Below are 22691 nucleotides of genomic sequence, written 5' to 3' on the forward strand. Positions count from 1 at the left end.
GCCAATCTGTGTTTGGTACTCCCCAGGGGACTTTGGTGTTGGTCTTTTGTTGTTTCTTGTATCTAGGGATTTCCCATTCTTTCTTTTGAGCTCTGTGTTGTTGTAGTTTCTTTCTAAAATTTTTGCTTAGCTTTTCTCCAAAATTCCTATCTGTTTGGAGTTAGAAGTCTCTAAAAAGGGCTCAGGCAGTCAGTGGTGACAAATTTAACAGACTGTAGCGCACATAAGGTCCTTCAGGACTCCCGAATGAGTCAGGCATTAGCGTGTAACACAGCCCTTAATTTCTGGATTGTGGGGAAGTCTGGGATCCTGGAGGAGGGACCAGGGTGGTGGTTATTTACCAACTGATACCCCAAACTTACTATATTTCAATCACCAGTACAGCTATGTAGATCTGTATCAGCCAAATATCAGAGCATATAGTTGAATGTTTTTATTGTTGTCTATACATAATTCATATTGTCATTTATAGCAATTAGATAGTGAGCTCAAAGGAAAAACACTACTCCAGGGGATAAAAGACTTGGAAAAATAATGGTCATTCAATTATTCAAAACTGCATGGAACTATCTTAAAGTCTGTTTTGACCGTTTTGTTTCTTGAAATAAGATAGAATGGAAACAAAACTATTCTTGTCTGAAAGTCACTTTCATGGACTCATTCTGATGCAAAATAAAATACACAATTATAAAGGTATTTACGATTATAGTTGCTTACTTTTTTTTTTTTTTTTTTTTTGTTGTTCCTCTAATTGCCTCAGGTGTAAGGTTAGGTTGTTTATTTGAGATGTTTCTTGTTTCTGGAGGTAGGATTGTATTGCTATCAACTTCTCTCTCAGACCTGCTTTTGCTGCATCCCATAGGTTTTGAGTCGTCATGTTTTCATTGTCATTTGTTTCTAGGTATTTTTTGATTTCCTCTTTGATTTCTTCAGTGATCTCTTGATTATTAAGTAGTGTATTGTTTAGCCTCCACGTGTATATATTTTTTACAGATTTTTTCCTGTAGTTGATATCTAGTCTCATAGCGTTGTGGTCGGAAAAGATACTTGACACGATTTCAATTTTCTTACGTTTACCAAGGCTTGATTTGTGACCCAAGATATGATCTATCCTGGAAAATGTTCCATGAGCACTTGAGAAGAAAGTGTATTCTGTTGTTTTTGGATGGAATGTCCTACAAATATCAATTAAGTCCATCTTGTTTAATGTGTCATTTAAAGCTTGTGTTTCCTTATTTTCATTTTGGATGATCTGTCCATTGGTGAAAGTGGGGTGTTAAAGTCCCTTACTATGATTGTGTTACTGTCGATTTCCCCTTTTATGGCTGTTAGCACTTGCCTTATGCATTGAGGTGCTCCTATGTTGGCTGCATAAATATTTACAATTGTTATATCTTCTTAGCCGCTCTGCGGCATGCGGGATCTTCCCGGACGGGGGCACGAACCCGCGTCCCCCGCATGGGCAGGCGGACTCCCAACCACTGCACCATCAGGGAAGCCCAGTTGCTTACATTTTAATTAGTTCCAGGCACTTCAAAATCGAATCACAATAAAAAAATTCATTATGTCCAGACTTTTGAAAATAGGGTTGATAGTTGTGCTTATTTTCTAGAAATTATGAAGGCAATCTTGGTATGTTCAAAGAGTCAGATGGATTATATCTGTAAGGACTATCATTCAGACAGTTTGGGAGAAAAGCATCTCTTAGATAAATTTTTGTTTGACGTCAACAAATATAATTTGTGGGGCAACGTACGGTTTTTGGTGTGCAGGCTCTTCCACATACTGAAAGTTGTGTAGTCCCTGGATCCTGAGTAAATTGTAAAGCCTCGTGTATTTAAGCATAGAGGATTTGAAGATGCATGCCAGTGTTCTCAGTGATACCCAGAGATGGGCATCGTGTTTGCCTTGCCTTAGAAACCGCTTTAAAAGATGTGTCCTGTACAAACTTTCAGTTATAAGTTCAGAGGCTCTGATGTATAGCATGGTGATTATAGTTAGTAATCTATATTGTGTACTTGAATTTTGCTGAGAGTAGATCTTGAAGCATTCTCAGACACACACACAAAAAAGGTGATGGATGTGTTACTTAACTTTAATTGTGAAAATCATTTCACAATGTATATGTATATCAAAACACCTTGTTGTACACTTTAAATATATTACAATTTTGTCAATCAAACCTCAAGAAAGTGGGTCATTAGTTTTAATTTGTCCTGGTTGTCCCTACTCTTCAGATATTTCCAGCCCTTAGCCAACCAGGCTGCAAGCGAAGATTAGACCAGAAGGTTGGGTTCATTCAGAGATTTCCAAAAAGTTGTCAGAAATTGCCTGACTCCATAGATTATTCTTCTAGCATTAACTGTATGTAAAAACACTCAGGGGGGCTTCCCTGGTGGCGCAGTGGTTGAGAGTCCACCTGCCGGTGCAGGGGACACGGGTTCGTGCCCCGGTCCGGGAGGATCCCACATGCCGCGGAGCGGCTGGGCCCGTGAGCCATGGCCGCTGAGCCTGCGCGTCCGGAGCCTGTGCTCCGCAACGGGAGAGGCCACAGCAGTGAGAGGCCCGCGTACCACAAAAAAAAAACACTTAGGGACAGAAATTTACTATGAAGTCAGTAATTATGGTAGGTGACTTTCTACTTCAGCTCAAATGCAATATATATTTGAAAAGTAGTGGTATTTGCAAGCCATTCTTAATTGAATCTATTGATAGAATCTATTTCTTTGGCACATAAACAGATTCCGGGGTTTCCTTGCATTAACCCTTTTCCTTCCAGGATCTGGAGTCAAATGTTGAAAACTGCTGTTTCACAGACTGTAGAAACAACTGAATGAATACGTAAGGGGTTTATCATTGATAGTCAGCTGTGGTGGAGCTTCGTCATAGGCTGATCAGCTAACACTCTGCAAGAACCGTCACCCCAATTATTCAGTTATTTGGTGTAACAGGTTTCTCCAGGGCCCACAGCCTGTGGCTGTGGATAGGATAATGACAACCATGATGACTCAAATTATAGCTCTTTCCTCATTCTCATCACACAAAACCTCAACCTCCTATAAGATGCTGCTTACGTTTCTGAGAGTCCCAAGTTGTGCCTCTCTTATGCCCACCAATAAACCCCATCCCACAGAACTTTGTCCAGGTCCTGTCCACAGGCTGTGCCCCATTTGTCTCTAGGCATAGGGGGCATCAAGTTGCTCATCAATTCTGCCCTAGGAAGGGCCAAGCTGATGGTTAACGAGTTACTAGACCGCCATGTTTCTTTCTGAAGTGGGGACAATGTGTGACTCCCCGCTCTGTACCACACTGTGTCACTTGGTGCCCCCATGGCTCAGGGTGACCTTCACATTACCAGTCCTTGACTTAATGCCAACAGCCCACGTGCCTACGGGTCTGCAGATAGAACCTGGGTCCCAGTACAGGACAGATGCCATCCTGTCCACCGCCGTCCATTTCCAGTGCCGACATACAAAAGTGGGCTTCTTTCCTTCCTCGTCCTTCCAAAACAGAAGTCTCATTGCAAAATACCTCATGGAATCCTCTCTATAAACCACCCACTTATTTGTTAGACAACTGAAATATATTTGCATCTCAGGGAAGTCACGGTCCTTGATAGGACGTAATATATTGCTGTTGAGAGAATTTTCACAGTATTTCCCCCCATGATAACAACTTCAATGGGATTAACTTAAAGGGAAACTACCATTTCACTTCCAGTTTTGGAAGGAAATAATTTTGAGCAGCGGAAATTGGATGACTTGTTTGAAGAGTGAAAGATAAGCAACTTGGTTCTTTGGAAGGTTGTTTAAGGTAGAAAAGGCAACTCGGTTTAAAGTTCAGGGTTATGAGAGGGCCACTGAGCTAACCTCAATATGCAGAAAATATTCCTAGAAAAATGGGCAAAACCATCTGAAGATCACTGGAAAAGAGAATTAAGATCATTTAGAACAGCATGTAGAACAGTAAGTAAACTGGGAAGATTTCTGGTTTTGTCTGAAGAGCAACATGGCTGCTGGGAGCACTTGGGGACGTAGAAATGGTTGAAGAGCTTTTTCTTTCCACATCAACACCGTGAACTGGCATAGGAATACTTAAAGGATAAAAGCCTAAACTGCAAATGTAACTAAGTCCTCTGTCCATAGTCTGGTTCTGCAATCTTCAATTTTAGCTCAGATTTCCCCATTGAGCCTTTCCCTGTGCAGTTGCCACAATCAGGTAACATAGTCAGAACCGCTTATATATGAAAATAGGAGCGGGGAAGTGGGGCAGCGTGAAGTCAACCAGGTCGATGAAAGAAGCCACAGTTCCATTCTTACGCTGACAGAGCACTGATTGTTTTAATTTTATATGTTTTTATTTACCTACAAAATACATACATAATGTCTGTTTAAAAAAATCTCAGTACACACAAAAGTTCTCTTCTCAAAGCTCACCAATGTAATAAGTTGAGCTGATAAACATTGAGATGTTTTTCCAATACCTATGTATACATTCAGACACGCATGTACACATGCCTACACAGTTTAGATTATATATACAGATTTTCATTTTGTTTTGTATATGCAATAGCTTTTTATTTTCTATATACAAATGGGTCCCTATTGTTCTGTAACTTGGGCTCTTTCCTATTTATTTTAAAGATAATTCCATATTGTATACATTCATTCTTTGTAATAATTCAACTTTGCTCAACTGTCACCTATTGAGGGCAAATTAGGCCACTTTTATTTTTCACCATGACAAATGGCAATGTGGCAGACACCCCCATACACACATATGAGTATACCTCTAGAATATATTCCAAGAAGTAAATTAAGCCAAAGGTTATATGCATTTTAATTTTTATCGGCTACTGCCAAATTTCTCTCCAAAACACTATATCAATTTACACTCACATCAACTGTGTATAAAAGTTCCCATATAAAAGTACATCCTCACCAAAAATTATCTTTCTTTTTACCTTTTGGCCATAGGATAGATGAATATTCCCACATTTCTGTTTATCAAATCGACTCATCATTCATGACCTGTCTTGAATGCCTTCAACACCTGAGCATCTGAAACTAGTCCCACACGCCTCTGAATTAGCACAGTGACTTATCCAAACCTTTCTCATTACATATCACATTCTTCTTTATACTGTAGTTATTATTAGTGTGTACTCTTAACTCAGGCTCCGGGTTGAAATCGAGGCCAAAGACGATGTCCAATTTATATCTTCCTTAGGCCCTTGTTTTAGTGGCCTGTACATAGTTGGGAGATAAGTTTTAAAGTACACACATACAAGAAGCAAAAAGGAGGGCTTCCCTGGTGGCGCAGTGGGTGAGAGTCCACCTGCCGATGCAGGGGACACGGGTTCGTGCCCTGGTCTGGGAAGATCCCACATGCCGCGGAGTGGCTGGGCCCGTGAGCCATGGCCGCTGAGCCTGCGCATCCGGAGCCTGTGCTCCGCAACGGGAGAGGCCACAGCAGTGAGAGGCCCACCAAAAAAAAAAAAAAAAAAAAAAAAAAAAAAAAAAAATGGAATGAGTGGACCTCCATTCTAAATGAATAATGTTTTATAAGGAAATTTTGTTACATACATTTATGATTTATTCCGAGAAGACACTGAGCAAACAGTGGGTATTAAAAAGGATCATTGAGTCAGAAGAAATCTCATATAAAACCCATCCAATGATTCATGTGTCTAACTATATCCAGATGTTAATTTACGTGGAAGTAAATATTTGAGTCTAATCATAATTCCTTTATTGTCTGTTAAGTGTAATCAGCAATGTGGTCGGCAACAGAAACACCGAGTTCAAATCCTGTGCACATCACTTACTCCCTGTGAGAGTAGATTCATTCAGGGCTTCTGAGCTTCCAATTTCTTCATCTCTGAAATGGGCTTAATCATAGCTGTGCTCCCTGCAGGATGATCATTTATTTTCACAATTTTTTTTTACTAGGTGTTTGCACCTAGTAAAGTCAGGCACAGAGGCAATAAATGTGAACCCATTGTGGGAATTACATGAGACAGTGTATGTGACCACACTTTTAGAATAAGAAATTTAATTTTTTATTAAAGTATAGTTAATTTACAATGTTGTGTTAGTTTCTGGTGTTCAGCAGTGTGATTCAGTTATGTGTGGGTGTGTGTGTGTTCTTTTTCAGATAGAAAAATAAATTGATGTCTACACATAGAAAAGTATCCTTGTACACTTGTGATAGAGTCTGTCCACCTTAAAAAAAAATAAAGAATTGAATATATGTCTTTTATTGAAAAGCTGTATTCCACTAGAAAAGACAAACCTTTTTTGCTTTACTAGCCAAGTTTTGTAATACACGAGCTAGACATTTTCCATGAGTGTTTTTGGTTCAAAGACCAAAATGTGGGCGCTGGCACTTCTGCAATGTTTCCATTCCTGCCGTTTACTTTTTTTTATGATGGACTCATTCATATTTTTAAAGATTGTGGCTAAAACAATGCAAAGGCTGAGCTGTATCACGAATTCCTTCTTTACATACTAAGCATCTCCATGTATATTTGGGAAATGTTTTAAAGTTACAGCAATGTGAAGTCAATAAATAAAACAGAAAGGAAGATCTTTGAGCTGTTTGCACCCATTTTATTAGGGAAGTTGCTCCTAAAGTTCTCAAGGGAAGAAAAAAAATGCCCTTTTCACTCTAACGTGTTGACCTTTGAGTCTGAATTAGTACAGTATCAGTGGCAAAATCTGAACTGTAAAATGAATCTGTGAGGGTTAAGGGTTTAGCTGTTGCATGGCTAAATGGGTCAAGCTCTCTTAACCGATGGATTTAACTGATGCCAGCCAAAAGACGAAAAGTTTAGATTCAGACAAACCTGCCAGCTTTCAGTATTTCTACTCTATCACACTTTTCCCACAAGACTCACAACCTCTCAAGTTTGGGGAAGAAAAATAAATCAATAGATTCACACTTGCAACTTCTTTTTGGAGCCAGACTTGTTAACGGAAAGTGAGCACTGAATCTCAAAACACCGACCAGCTCAGGGAGGCACAGTTTTATTGGGTAACTGAAGTTTGAAAGGTATAACCAGTACCACTGATCTGCCTTCGACCATGCAATCATTTATTCCAACTTCTAGGAATGCTCCAACACATGCTTAACTCATAAGGAGAATATGAGATTCTTCCTTTGCCAAATTTGATTCACAGGGGAGGAAAAAGTAGAGACCAAAGTGCCTCTATTAATCATATGCAGAACATTTTAATAGGATAAACACGTGTGGAGTGAATTCAATTTCTTGTAGCCTTAAGACTAAAGAAATGCTTAGACACATTTATCAGCTGATATAGGCAGCTAGTAAGTGGTTAGCTTAAAAAAGCAAGCCTCAGACTTTATTTCTAGAGCTTGCACGACTGCCTGTATAACTCCAGTAGCTGTTGCACAGATTTGTCATCCATCTCGCTCCTCTGTTAATTGTAAGTGCAAAGCCTAAGAAGTCACCCTGATCTTATTGATATTCCCCTCAAATCTCTACTGATTTGCTTACGATAAAAATTAGAATGAGATGTAATGAGCACCGTCAATTTTTCTAAACAACAGTAGGTAAGCACATAACTGAACGGGCTGGGGAAACTATGAAAGCTTTTCTCTGAAGAGAACTGGATTCTCTGGTGGCTGTGATGTAACCCTTTCCCCCAACCCCCGAACACTCCTCACCCTAATGTAACTGAAAGTGTGGATGAATGTGGATTTTTCCACTTAATTTCCACAAAGTGTGTGTCCTCCTGCCTGGGTTTATATTGCTGCCTAATGAAATAATCAGCCAGTATGCAGTGGGGGAGTGGTAGTGCAAGAGGGGAGGAACCATCCTGAAAGGTCTATTATCCTGTCAACATGTGCACAGAACTCTCATTAATGTTAATTAGATTTACCCACCAGTACGAAGGGGAGGCTAGACCTTAAACAGCAAGCTTGTAAAAAACCTATCTAGCAATGCAGAACATAGGGAAGAAAATTAGAAATCATTCCTGCCTCCAAGCAAACTTAACTTGTGTAAAAGACATTCGTGTGGCCATTAACCCAAGCAGAAATTGAACTTGTCAGCATCGCATGCAGAATGTGTATAAGGGTAACTGTTCATGAACAATTTCTCAAATGAATTAAATACAAACTGGATTTGTTTCTACGCAGTAGATGTACCCTGTCCATCATCTTCTTAATAGAACAGCTGTAAGAGGTTTAGGCTTTAGAGCCCTTTTATTCATGCTTGCCTTTAAGGTAGAAGGTGAGGCGTCAAAGAAAGAACTGCTCTTGAAGATTTGGCTTTTACGAATAAGACCAAAAACCTAGGGATGTCTTTGTCTTCTTGTTACATAGCCCATTTCCAATCCATTGGCAAATCCCAATATTTTCCATAAAATCAGACCACTTTTCTTCACCTTTGCCTCCACCACATTGGTCCAGGTCAACATGTGTCTCACCCCGATTATGGTAATAGCCATAACTTGGACCCTATGCCATCACATACAGGCCAGAATATCCCTTTTAATATGAAAGTCAAAGGTTGTCATTCTCTGCTTATTCCCTTCAATGGCTGACTATCTCATTCAGAGTGAAAGGCTTACAGTGGTCCTGAAGGTGGGCTCCACCCTCATCCATCCCTCTCTGAACTCACACCCTTCAAAGTTCTTTTTTGATCACCTCTCTCAAGTCGCACTGCCTCCCTGGGGTTCTGTAGACGTGCCAAGTCATCTCAGGACTCAAGGCCTTCCTACTTGCCGTCTCCCTGACCATCCTGAATGAAATAGCAACCTCCCTCCCCATCTCCTGTACTCCCTCTTTCTGTGTCTTATTTTGCTCCATAGGACATATCACTGTAATATATATATATTTCTTAGTGCATCTGTCTGCCACTATCTGCCCCCAGTTGAATTTAAGCTCCATGAGGGGATTTTAGGTTTCTGCTGTTGACCCAGAACCCTGGACAGTGCCCCAAACATAGTAGACACTCAACAAAAATTTCTTGAAGAAATAAGGCTATTACTGTGGTAATTGAAAACACATTGTATTCATTCTCAGTTACCAGCAGACAGTGAACTCATTTTCTCTAGTATCCGAAAATTTCTCCACGCTACATGAGAGATTATATAAGAAGATAGAGCCGTAGGTCAGCTTTGGGTATCCTAATTTGGATAACATTCCTTTTTCAGACTTCGGATTTCAGGTCCACATTGGATGCTAAGAAATATCATTCGTACTCAGTGCCTTTTATTCTTAAATATCTTACGTGAAGCCCACACACATTTTTTTTTTTCCATTCCAAGGTCACTGAACAGAAAACGACATATAGCTGATGGGCTTTTTTGTTTGTTTGTTTTTGTTAACCCCGGACCTGCTCAAAATCAGAGCTGCAAAGAGAAAAGAACCAATATCTCATACAGCATAATCAGAAGTGCTGGAAACAGGGTCTTTAGCAGGAGTATACAGACCTGACTTATGCAACCTACCAGGTTTTGCATGTGACATGTTGACAGAGGTTGACACTTAGTGGGTAAGTACCATGTGGTTGTCAGCTGGCATTAAGACTTGCAGTGCATTCTCCAGTCAAAATAAAGGAGGAATGACAAAGTCCATGTTTGACATCTGCACTCCAGCACCGTGGCAGCCTAAAGCACTGCTGATTGCACCGCACAACCCAGTGTCCCTCTGCTTCGCAGACCACAGAGACGGACACATTTAAGCTTAAACAGGTTATCTATTAACTAGTCACACCTAACTGCATTTGGTTCATGGTGGTAATAAAAAATACATTTTATCATCAAACTTTTATGTACTTTTCTTAAGTCAATTACAATCACATATAACAGAAAATAAGCAAGAGAGGAAATCAGAGAAAGAAGGTATAGCCAGAGCAAGAGAGGATACTTATGATTTCAGGAGTTCAGAGAAACGTTAACAGAAATCTGTAAGCCTATGGTAAAAGAGTTCAAGGAGTGGGAAACTTGTCTTTATATTATTTTTAGTTTTTTTTAATGCTTGCTGCTTGTCTAGTAGGTTATATTTTGTGTTTTTAAAGATAGGCATTTAAAAGTCTACAATATTGCCCTATTATACTGCATGGTGTCATAGTCACAGAAATGGACTTCATTAAAAAACTGTAGTTTATTCCATCCTTCTCATAATGCCCACTGTGAGAAAAGCAAGCTTTTAAATTCATAAAAGTAATGTGGAAATGCCTGTATATTGTTATAACGCTGTTTGTGTTGCCTTTCCTTTGGGAACTGAATCGCTTGTGATTCTAAATTGGGGTCTTTCTCTTCTACTTCCTCTTCTTCTAAATCACAGAGGTTTTGTGCTTTTCTTTGTTTGTGTGATGAATAAGCCTTATCTGGAAATTGTTGCGTAAGCCACACTCCATTTTAGGTAGACGTGGAAATTCGATTTCTTCTTTCTGTTCTAATTGAGTGAATAGACTAAGGAAGACTTCTGCCTGTCTGACACTGGTAATTGAATTACTGTACAACACATTAAGCAAAGAATATTCAGAGCGGCAGCAATTCAATTATGTTCTCATGTTCCAGAGAGGAGGCTCCTTGCAGACAGAGGAGGGGGAGAAAAAATGGTGTAAAATGATGGGCACTGATATCAGGAAGGGAAGAAAGCAGACATTTCATTAGGTCTTGAGCTCGGCCATCCTACAAAAGACTAAAAAGAAATAGTGACTCAGACATGACGTAAGGTGTTTTCACTTTGGGGTACTTCCGGCTCAGCCAACACATAGTACAAAGGAGATCTGAGATCCAGGTGTACGTGTGTGGATGAGGCTTCGTAGGTTTTCCCAAAGGAGGACCTCAAGTTTGGACTGAAGAGTTTGCAAAAAGTGAGCAATCAGCCAGGCAGGGGATTCCAGAGCAGAGTTCTTGCTGTCTTAACTTAGACCTCTCAGCTAGGGAAGAGACCTCATCAGCACTCCAGAGCCTTCCTGAGAAGGTCTTTTTGTCCTGGGCTACACTTACATATGTGCAACAGTCAGACTGGCCATGGCTTGATGGGGCTCTCCTAATGCTGGTGATTTCACATAAGTAGCTCACGTGAGCTCATCTGATTCACACAGCAACCTTGAAAGGCAGATTTTATTTTTATCTTACTTTTACATATGAAGATACTGAAGTATGATGGGTGACATTGGATCGATAATGGTAGTTACCACATGTTGTGTATTTGCTAATTGGTAGGTACTGCCCTAATCACGGTCTGTCTGCCCTCCAATTTCATCCTTGATCCAACCACAAGTAGTGGATGCTCTTATCATTGTGTGTGGTTTGGATGATGACCTTTGCAAAGGTCCAGGCACCACACATGAGACCTGAACCCAGAAGTAAGACGTTTGATACCCACGTTCCTTATATTCATCTGTGAGCGTGCACGCACGTGCAAACACACACACACACACACACACACCCCTTCCCCACCACAATTATATATTATAGTCTAGGCTGTCCTCCCAGGACCAAGGATACAGCAAAATAGCTAACAGAACCGTACCTCTTCATGCTTAGATCTGCATCATAAGGTAGAAAATAATGTATGTGAAGGAATTTTATAAGCCATGAATGGCAGTATAAACTCGAGTTTGTATTTTTTGAAGGTTTCATTCAAGGTTATTGAGGCATCATTGACATACAATAAATTCACTCATGTAAGTGCATATTTCAGTGAATTTTGACAATTTACACATCATTTAACCACTATTACAATCAAGGTGGAGAACATTTTCATCCCCCGAAAGGTTTTCTTGTGACCCTTCCCAGTCAATCCTACGTGACCATCCTCCCAGGCAACCAGTGATCTGCCTTCTGTCAGCATAGGTTAGTCTTCTCTAGAATATCATGTGAATAGACTTATACTGTATATGCACTTTTGTGACTGTGTGGTTGCATGTGTCAGGAGCATGTAACTTTTTATTGCTGAGTATTATTCCACTGAATACATATAACACAATTTGTTTATCCTTCTACTTGTTAATGGGTATTTCAGTTATTTCTAATTTAAACTGCTGTGAACAGAAGTCCTTGTAAGGACATATGTTTTCATTTCTTTGGGGCAAATACCTAGAGAGGGAATTATTGAGTCATATTGTAAGCATATGTTAATTTTATTTAAAGAACTGGAAAACTGTTTCTTGAAGTGGTGGCACCACTGTACCTTTCCCCTAGCAGCTGATGAGAATTCCAATTGTCCCACTTCCTCACCAACACTTGGTATGGTTAATCTTTTTAATTTTAGACACTGAAATGAGTTTGCAGTGATATCTCATTATGGCTTTAATTTGCTCTGCACTGATGACTAATGGTATGGAGCTGATTTTCATGTGCTTGTTGGCTATTTGTTTATCTTTACTTGCCAGTGTCCGTTCACATTTTTTTGCCCTCTTTCATTGTTTATCTTTTATTAGTGAGTTGAAAGCATTTGTTAATATCCTGAATACTAATCCTTGGCCAGTGGCTTCGCTTTCATTTTCTTAATGGTGAATTTTGACAAATGTTAATTTTGGTGAAGTTCAATTTCTTTTATCTTATGCTTCCTTCTTTTTCTGTCCTAAAAAATATTTACCTATGCCAAAGTCATGAAGATTTTCTATGTTTTTGTCCAGAAGTTTTATAATTTGAAATTTTGTATTTATTATATAATCTATTATGAGTAAATTTTCCTTTATAGTTCATGGCAAGCCTCTAAATATATTTTATTTTCCACGTGGGTATATAGTTTTTCCAGTAACCCTATTAAAAAGAGTATTCTTTTGCCGTTGAACTACCTTGGCACCTTTGTCAAAAATCAGTTGACCACTTATGTATGGCCTTATTTCTTAGGTTGATATTTTTACCTTAACATTGCAGTTAAATACTGGATGGGACTTTTTCTTTTTAATCTCTTTAATCGTTAACTGAGAATTTTATCTCACAGGTTTTGAGTAGGCTAAACTCAAAAACCACAGTTTTCTCATCCTAGGACACTGATAAGTACAAGATTAGGAGGGATTCTTATTACCCACATTTCCAGATAAGGAGATTCCCACTGATTATCCCATTGGGGAGGGGAGGGCAGAATTTAGGGGTTTTGGGTAAACATTTCTAGCTTCTCTTCTCGCTTTCTTCTTTGCTTCCCCATCACAGAGGTTGTAGCTAATTGAACTGATTGACGCCCAGGCCTCTCTGGACAAGTGGCATTTGGGTCCACACGTAAAAGGAGGGAATGAGCCAGGAAAATACCTGGAAGACCCTGTCCCAGGTAGAAGGACAGCACGTACGAAGACGCAGGTCCTTTCAGCCTGAGAGGCCTTGTGCCATACAATTAATAGAGGTGGAACTAAGCCTGAGGGAAGGAATCTGACGATATAAAGGATAGTTTGACTGTATATAAAACAGGACATGGGGAGTGACAGGACAAGTGTTTGGAAAGGCCACATGGGGGCAGATTATGAAGGAGCTTGACTACTAGATTTAGCAGACTAGCTTGAATTGGTTGTGGCCTTGAGAACCACTTAACTAAGCGCTGCCATGATAAGCAGCGTGTTTTGAGAAGAGTAATTCAGAGCTCTCTTGTATATGGTTACCACTGAACAAATAATTCTTTAATTAAATTGATTTTCAAAGTGAATTTGAGTCAAGAAAGAGTTAGATGGTACAAGATCAGGAGGCTATTGCAATGATGCAGGCTAAAATTATTTCCATGGGGCTTCCCTGGTGGCGCAGTGGTTGAGAGTCCGCCTGCCGATGCAGGGGACACGGGTTCGTGCCCCGGTCCGGGAAGATCCCACATGCCGCAGAGCTGCTGGGCCCGTGAGCCATGGCTGCTGAGCCTGCTCGTCCGGATCCCGTGCTCCGCAACGGGAGAGGCCACAACGGTGAGAGGCCCGCGTACCGCAAAAAAAAAACATATTGAGGAGGTGCTTAATGTCCAGGAAAAAAACAAAAAAAAACCAAACAAACGAAAAGCCACACTGCATAATAGATTCATATGCTCCAGGCACTTGCTTTACGAATAGTCCCACAAATGTGTCATATTTATCTGGACCACGTACATTTCAGATCAATAGGCCACAAATATTTATTAATTTAAGCATTTTCTTATTTAAAGAAGGCAATCAAGTTATGTCAGTAAAGCGACCTCTACTGCTCTAGGGTAATATCTAAAACAGCAGAAAGAAATGGTGAGTTTCTTTTAAATGCTAAGTGATAGCATAACTTTGTAAATCATTCTTACTAAAATAATGGTATTTGGAAAGTGATTTTTTTGCTTATCGACTTCAGTTGGCATTGCTGGAATGACCAACCTCCTGTGTAATCTGACACGGCAGGACTGGATGCCAGCGTCCATGCTGCATTATGGATGTCTCAGATCGTTTGCTCTAGTGTAAATCCATGTGGACTGTGTAAAGATGCTGTTCTGCATAGTTTATTTTGCCTCTCAGCCCTGGAGCACTAAGCTGGACATTACTGTGTACGGTAGGTTTTGGATTCCATGCCCATGGACCACAGCCAGCAGTGCACACAGGAGTTAATGACCGATTGTTATCTTAGCCCATAGCTTGCATTCCTTTCGATAAGACTATTTCAGCAAGGGGGTGGATCACAAAGTACAGGATTAATTAAGGTCAAATCCCAGTGAAACGTGCAATCTATTTTCTCAAGGAAAGAACTTGGAAGAATCACGTGGTGAGTTTTATATACCAAAACCCAATGTTTAAAATAATGCTTAATTAAACTTGAAGCTTAATTTCCTTCTTGTTTAAAGAGACGGAATAGAAATGCAACATAATTTAAACGTGCCCGTAGATCAGCAGACGGGAAACATTTATCGCTGCTGTGAACTACTGTCATTTACAGTGGTGATGAACCACTCTGAACATGCTAACAATCCAAGCACATCTAAACCATCCAACTATACTGACACTAGTTTATTAACATCTGACAGTAAAAGTCGGTCTCTGGGAAACCACTGAATTTGTGTCCAGTGGTGTACTGTTATTTTAAAATGTGGATTTTGATAGAGAATGGTCAAGGAAGGCAGCCTTGTGGCTCAGTGCACTAAACATTCCAGTTTTAATGCACTGCAAAAATACTAATCCCAACTGGGATTCTAACTCAAGATAAGATTGTGCTGAATTTCTGGATCTCTTATAAGATGTGCTTTTCTTTCCAGATTGTAGTGCCTTTTTTCCTAATTACCTCCTGATAATTTTTCCTATCATATTATGAAGTCCTTTAGAAGAAATTAACTTTCTTTGTTAGAACTCATAAGTAAGCTCCGTTGAGCTAAATTCCTTTGTATATTTCAAGCTTTCTTTTAGGCTGTTAGGGAAGGTAGGTTCTGCTTAAAGACTATACTTAGACTAAGAACTTTAAGATGAAAGTTGTCTTCTTTCATTCCTGAATATGGTCGCATAATCTTTCCTGCTCTGATTCTGTCTTTCCCAATACGGGTAGCTGCAGGGATGATTAAGTACCCCTGCAGAGAAAGTTGAGTGTGGAAAAAGTTCAAAGGTAAATGACAGGTTTACAGGTCTTTGTCTGTTTTTATTTTTTAGGGCTCTATCATCAAGCAATGAGTTAGCCTTTCTAGCTGGTGGGTGGTTTGTAAAACTATGTAAACTGTTTGGAATATAAATATTCTAAATTAAGGTTGAATCAACTATCAATAATACAGTAATGATCTAAGTAAATAACCTTGTTTTCTTCTGCCTCAAATATGATTTTTAAATAATTTGGGAAAATTCTCGAGGTGTTGGAAGTTGGGAAAGTCCTGTAGCATTTATGGGCTTCAGTTTCTGCTCCTGTGGAATGAGTGTGCTGGTAACTGTCTCACCGTATACCTCCCTTGACCTCAGGCCAAGAATGCATGGCCCTCCCATGTGTGCCAAACCGCCCTGAGTTTATCCCCAAGAGAAAATTTAGCACAGAGATATTCATCCCCCTTGTGTGTCTACTAGATTGTATGTTACAGAAGCCAGCAACAGATGCTCCTTCAATACCATATTCCTAGAAACTAGCAGAATACACATTGTTAACACAGTAGAAAGTCAATCAATATTTATTAAATGAAGGAATTACCTAGTCAGGGCACAAAGTTAATGTATGATTAAGTGGGAGAATATATATGTAGGTGTTTCGAGAAACTGTGCTTATAGGAACAGTGCATTAAATTCGTTAATAGCATTATAATATACAAGTATAACAAGTAAAAATACGATATACAAGTATAAAGATCCTTTGGGATAAGAGTCATACCTTTGGATGTTTTGTTTTGTTTTTGGAATTTAGGTTTTATTTTTTGGTTATTGTTATCAATTTTAATTTCAGAACCGAGCATGAAATCCTACACCTATTATATCTCCCCCAATATTGTTGTTATTGTTGTTTGGTAATCATACACTAAGCTAAATGCAAAAGTCACTGTTTCAAAGAAGACTTTCCTGGACTCTTCATCTAAATTGGGTGTCCAGGTATACTCACTCCTGCTCCCAGTAGGTTTTGCCCTGACCCTTGTCACACTTTGTAATTACGGGAATCTGTGAGTATCTGTCGACCGTCCATCTCTCTCCCTGAATGACTTAAGTTCCCAGAAGCCGGGGGCAGCCCTCTGTTTTAATAACCCTGTCATCCAGCTTCTGAGATAGTCCCTGTTACAACAGGAACTGCTCAGTACCTTTGAAAAAAGAAGGAAGGGGAGAAGGTGAAAGTAAGGGAGAGAATGGAATGAAATTAAACGCTTAATTTTAAATTCAGTTAAAAAAATTTAATCAATCCGGGGTTCCATTAAAGCAGCAAAGGGAATCCAGCTTTGTTAGTACATCACCTGCATAACAGCCTCTTGCGATGATTTTTTTTCTCTCTTTTCATGTGCTGGGGTGGGTGACTTACATACCAAGAGAACGTTGAAAAAAAATTTTTAATTCATATTACAAATTTTGTATCTTTGGTGACATATTCTCATGTAAAATAATCCAAATAGAATTGCTTAAAAGGCTTCAGAATTAAGAATATATGGAATCTGTGTAGGTAATAGATGTGAGACCCATATACCTTAAATTGGCACTTAAACTGTCCATATAAAATGGACAGGGCTCCCCTGGTGGCACAGTGGACGCAGGTTCGTGCCCCGGTCCGGGAGGATCCCACGTGCCGCGGAGCGGCTGGGCCCGTGAGCCGTGGCCGTTGAGCCTGCACGTCCGGAGCCTATGCTCCGCAGCGGGAGAGGCCGCAACAGTGAGAGGCCCGCGTACCGCAAAAAAAAAAAAAAAAAAAAAGAACGTTAATATAAATGAATGCCTAGCTCCTAAAAATGCAAAAACAAAAACAAAACCTAATGTTTATATCCTTTAAACTGGACTTATATTGCAAAAGCAAATGAGAAATGTCAAGTAAAGTTCAAGGGCAAGTTATGCAAATGGAAAACTAATGGCTTTATTTTTCTCTGTGTTAGGCATCATTTCCTGAACATGGGAAGCAAAGTGTATATTTAAACCACTGTTAAATTTATCTTTGACATATTTTTTAAGGAAAAATAGGAATTAAAATGTAATTTGTATATATTCTCGTACGTCATACTTTTCCCATCTATTTAGCATTAATGTAGGGAGAGCTATTCTTTTAGAAAATGTCAAATAGAACAAATTACTCAAAATGGTACTGTTCATCTTAAGTAGGCTGTTTTGCCTTATTCTAATGTAATGAATTCTGTTAATAATAGGACTTAACGTTTTCCCAGTTTTTCAAGATAATTTTAGTGACTCATGATCAAAAAACTGAAGGTTAAGGAGAAAGCTATCTCAATGGAAAATATTTCAGCACACTTATATACCAGCTAGCTATTTCTCGAGGGCAACTTTAAATCTAAACCAAGTCACAAATGGATTAAGACTGGTGATCTCACTCTGTCCTTTGGAAAACTATGTATATCACAAAGTCCCTATACATTTTGACATATCGGCAGCCCTTGCTTGAAATAGGCCCTGAATCAACAGCATGGAAACTCAATCTGCCTAGGGATATACTGGCCTTTAAATAAAGAGGGTTGATATTCTCTGGTAGAACAATGGAGAAATCTCCCAACATCTATATAATTTTGTGTATACGATAACTGGAACAGACGGCCTTGGTTTCAAGTCATCAACTGCTCATAAAATGATTGTATATACTTTTTAGAACAGAAGTATAATAAACGGGCTTTTAAGCTTACTTGAACATGTATTTTTTTAAAGTACTGATTTCATTCCATATTTTATTTCTCCCAGAAGGTTATTTTTGCGTTCTCTCTCCAGCAACCCTGGTCATGCAGAATACTCCCTGCTGATCACAGGGCTCTGTGACAGCCATTGCAGATTGCTAATGGTAACACCGCACGAGTGAATAGATGACTTTGGATGTCTGATTTAGCCCAGGGGTGCAAAGGGCCTGCTCAGAGAGGTATGATGAAGCTACTTAGGAACAGTGAGACCCAAATTAGGAATAAGTAAATGTGTAAGTAATTTTCCATGGGCACATACTACCTTAAAATAATTGGAACCACTGTGCCCATTGCTTAAAGCTGCCTGATGCTTGCTATCAACCTATATCCTCCCTTCTGTGCTGGCGCTGAGCAAAATAAAGGAAAAAAGTAAAGCACCACCACGTGCGTGAGCCAGGCTTCAGTGCGAATATGCAACTATTTTCAGTTGTTTATATGGTGCATTTTATTATTCTACCATTTAAAATTGAGTGGGATCATTGCACTCAAATTTGGATGGAGAGAAAAAATTTTATTTTTCAAGTTACCAAACATAATTTTTTTTAAATTTTTAATGTTTTTCAAGACATCTGAACAGTTATTTTATTTAAAAAAAAAAAAAACTATTATTTTCTCCAGGATTTTCTAAAAAAAGAAAAACTCTGTTATTTGGGATATTTCAAAAGGTTGGTTCATACAACTTCTAGACATGTCCTTTGAAAGAGTAAAAATCTTGCTGGCTCCATTCTCGGCCTCCTGCTGGTATATTAATGGTGACCTACTAATGTTGGTGTTAGAAAGATAAAATTTAAATTATAAGCCCAAATCCTTATTCAGTGTAAATGAAGATGTTAAATTAAAACCCAGAGCAGATTGAGAGATAGAGGGAAGAACAAAAAAAAGAAGGAAGAAATAGGAGATATAGCAGTCGGGGTGGAGTAGAGAGAAATGAGGAGATTGGGGTTAACAGAAACACACAGTATGTATGAAATAGGTAACCAGCAAGGTCCTACTGTGTAGCACAGGGAACTATATTCAATATCTTGTAATAACCTACGATGGGAAAGAATCTGAAAAAGAATAGATTATATATGTATGTATAACTGGATCACTCTGCTGTGCACTTAAACTAACATGATGTTGTTAATTAGCTGTACTTCTGTACAGAAAGTAAAGAAAAAAGAAAAAAAGAAAGGAAGAAAGACACTGGTTTACTGACATGGTCAGATTATAATTTTCACAATAATTGTATTACCGCTCGGAAAAAGACAGTTTAGAGGCAGGTTAAACTATATTGCGGTAGTAGCCCGACCTATATGTACATATAACTAACATAAATTAGACATAAGCAGGCATCTAAAATACTTGTACTGTATTTTAAGTTATTCTAGTTGCCTCTTCCACTCTAATTTTAAAGCATCCAAATCATTTTTATCATATAAATGAAGTTTGAAAATGTCAGCCAAAATCCAAATTCCAGAATTTTATTAATAGCAGATAGTTGAATAAAATACTTGTAAGATGGGTAGGCAGATCCGATCCCTCCACTTTTTATACTGTGACTTAGCATCTGTCTTCTCTACGTCACACAGTCAAGCTCAATATGTGCCAGCCTGTTGGGGGATTGTTGGGGGATTGCTGGGGGATTGTTGTCTCTGTTCCTTGTAGTGGACATCACGTAGGAAAGTTTGCTCCCCAGCTGAAGGGATTAAGGAAAGGAATTCTGTTTGGATAAAACAGGTTGTATCGAAGCCAAACAATATCCAGCTGTACAGCTTAAAAGCCCATTATCTTACATGTGATAAAACAAACCAGCCTAAGTTGTATAGCGTGATGATCGCCTTTAAACACACACACACACACACACACACACACACACACACACACACACACACACACACACACACACACACACACACACACACACACACACCAACTCCCTGACACTAGCTGCTTGCTCTCTGCCTCCAAAGTAAAGCTTACAGTCACAGCTAACTGTATACAAGATACTCAAGTGATGCTTAAAATAAGATGCACTTTTTTCTTGCCAGGTTTTTAGCATCTCAAAATTCAAATGCCAGTGCTCAAATACCAATTTCCTGATCAAACCGTAGACTAAAGGAAATGAAATAAAACTAAATAAGTGGTACATAAAGACTTTTAAATGAATCTGTATCTGTCTATGGAGTGATTAGTGATTTTCTTTGATACTGAACTGTTGCGGCTACTCCAGTGAGAGCAGTTCTTACCCTTTTATTCCAACCCTCCATTTCGAATGTATCTCAAGACTTTCCAGACAGGGAAGTTTATTTTATTGAATGCTTTGACGTGGATTGTGAACAGGTTTCTTTGAATACATTTTAGAATCGATTTCCTCTGAAGACTCAGCATATACCACTGTAGCAAGAGAAATGACTAGATGTGGCCGCACCACTTGTACAAGAGCTGTGTCGTCTCAAACAGATGGGGAGCTCAGTCCTTCAGGAGCTATAAACAGACGAAACTCAAAACAATGCTATATTTCAGTAAGACAAGTAATACATTAAAATAAGTCAATGACTAGGTGAACATAAAGAAGATTCTAATTTTGCATATTTTGTTTTCTAACCTTCACTCTTTGCTCTCGTTCTCCCTCTCTCCTAGTCTGTTGTATAATCCTTTAGAGCCAGTGCCTGCATAAGGCAATATTTTTTGTTAAATTTCAAAGCTGAATTTGTCCCGAAGAACAAAGAAAGCTGTCTTTAAAGTTTGATATCATTGAGTTTCCATTCTAGAAGGGATATAGACACTGCAGGCCAAATTTGGCTCTGATCCCCGAAGCAAAATATAGTCATCTGAATTCAGAGAGAATTGGAATTTTTGCATGTAGGAGTGTGTTGGCCTCAGAGCTTCAGTCAACAAGGTCTGAACCTGTATGGCTCAAAGTAAGTCCTTCAGTCAACTGTGTATATTAAATCTAAGTCTCTGTCTTCCAAGGCCCCTGGCAGTGGACAGAACACGAAGATGAAAGGCTTGGTGAGAAGAGATAATTAAAACTTAATGGATGCTTGTTGTATGAGTAGGTGCAAAGAAAAATTATCACTTTAGGTATTCGCAAGGAATTTATAAAACAGAGCTCTGTGTGTTATGAGTAATTCATTTTGGATCGTAACACTAGGAAGATAAGCCCTAAAAGATATAGGTCAAGGCTGAATGCCCTACTCACTCTTCTGTTACGTTTTATGGGGCGTTTTACACTCAATGTAAGAAAAAAACACTACATCTAAGACAGCCCAAAAAATCCAAGAGCCCTGACCTCTTCTGAAATTTTGTGTTGAATTGATTCAGATTAAAGCAATGACCTTTTGATTTTATGATGTCTCTCCTAAAAGACCTCCAAAGATTGAAGGGTAGGATATGTACCTTGCGGGGGGAGGAAATAGACTGATTAGGGCCTTTGACAAGATGGTTTCAGGAAATAGAAGTCTCTCTTGCCTTAGTTGGTGGCCACAGAGACATTTGCTCCATTGCTCCTGGCCACAATCTCTCAGGAAATGGTTGAGCCACCAACAAAGTAAGATATGGACTTAGGGTGTAAGGAAGATGAGGGGTAATTCTACAAAGCTTTCAGAACCTCTGTCTCTGGTAAGCTACCTGTCTCGTGGCAGCTACTTTTGTTTGTGTGTGTCAGATGACTCTAGCTTGAATGAGCTTTTTCATACACATTCTGTTTGAAGAAAAGTCTTGCTGTGTTCTTTCCTTTTGTCATTCATGTGTCTGTATAGGACTGTAGCGTTGCTTTCTCCCAGCCCAGCCATCTCTCCTCGACTCTTTTCTTCCTTTCATCACCCCCTCAACACTCTAATAAGTTTCTTAATACAAATAGAAAAGAAAATCGTCATGCTATTGTATATTGGTGGGGTTAGCTTCTCCTTCTCGTCTATGTGATGTCATTTGTTTACTGCGCACACTGCTGAATATTGTCAACATGTAACAAGTGCCAGCAGGAACTCAACTAGAAAACGTGCATTTGCCACAGGTGAGAGTGTAAACATAGGTAGAGGGGCAAACATTCCAGGAAACAACATGAAAATGAAAATGGAAAAGGAAGGAGCGTGGAGAAAGGTTTACTTTGATTGGTTGAATTTGAGGAGTCTCTGTTTGGAAAGCAAAGCCCTCTTTCATGGAAAAGTTCAATATGGTGATTGTATAAATGACCTTCGGGATTTTCTTGACAACCTGAAGTCCCTAAGCCAATGAAACCTATGAACAGTTCTTAGAAGATTTATAGTCAGAACATAAAGTTAAAAATAAAATTCTCAAACTTAAAAAGCTTACATCTTCTGTTAAATACTTGAAATATTTCCTGATACAAGTTTGCTGTTATAAAAATTGAATTACAGAACTATGAAAATAAATTCATTTACGTAGGTAAAAGCAGGTCGTAATCAGTCTTTGGAGTTGGAGGAAAGAGT

This window comes from Lipotes vexillifer, unplaced genomic scaffold (assembly GCF_000442215.2).
Source record: "Lipotes vexillifer unplaced genomic scaffold, Lipotes_vexillifer_v1.1 scaffold1300, whole genome shotgun sequence".
In the NCBI taxonomy this organism is placed as follows: domain Eukaryota; kingdom Metazoa; phylum Chordata; class Mammalia; order Artiodactyla; family Lipotidae; genus Lipotes; species Lipotes vexillifer.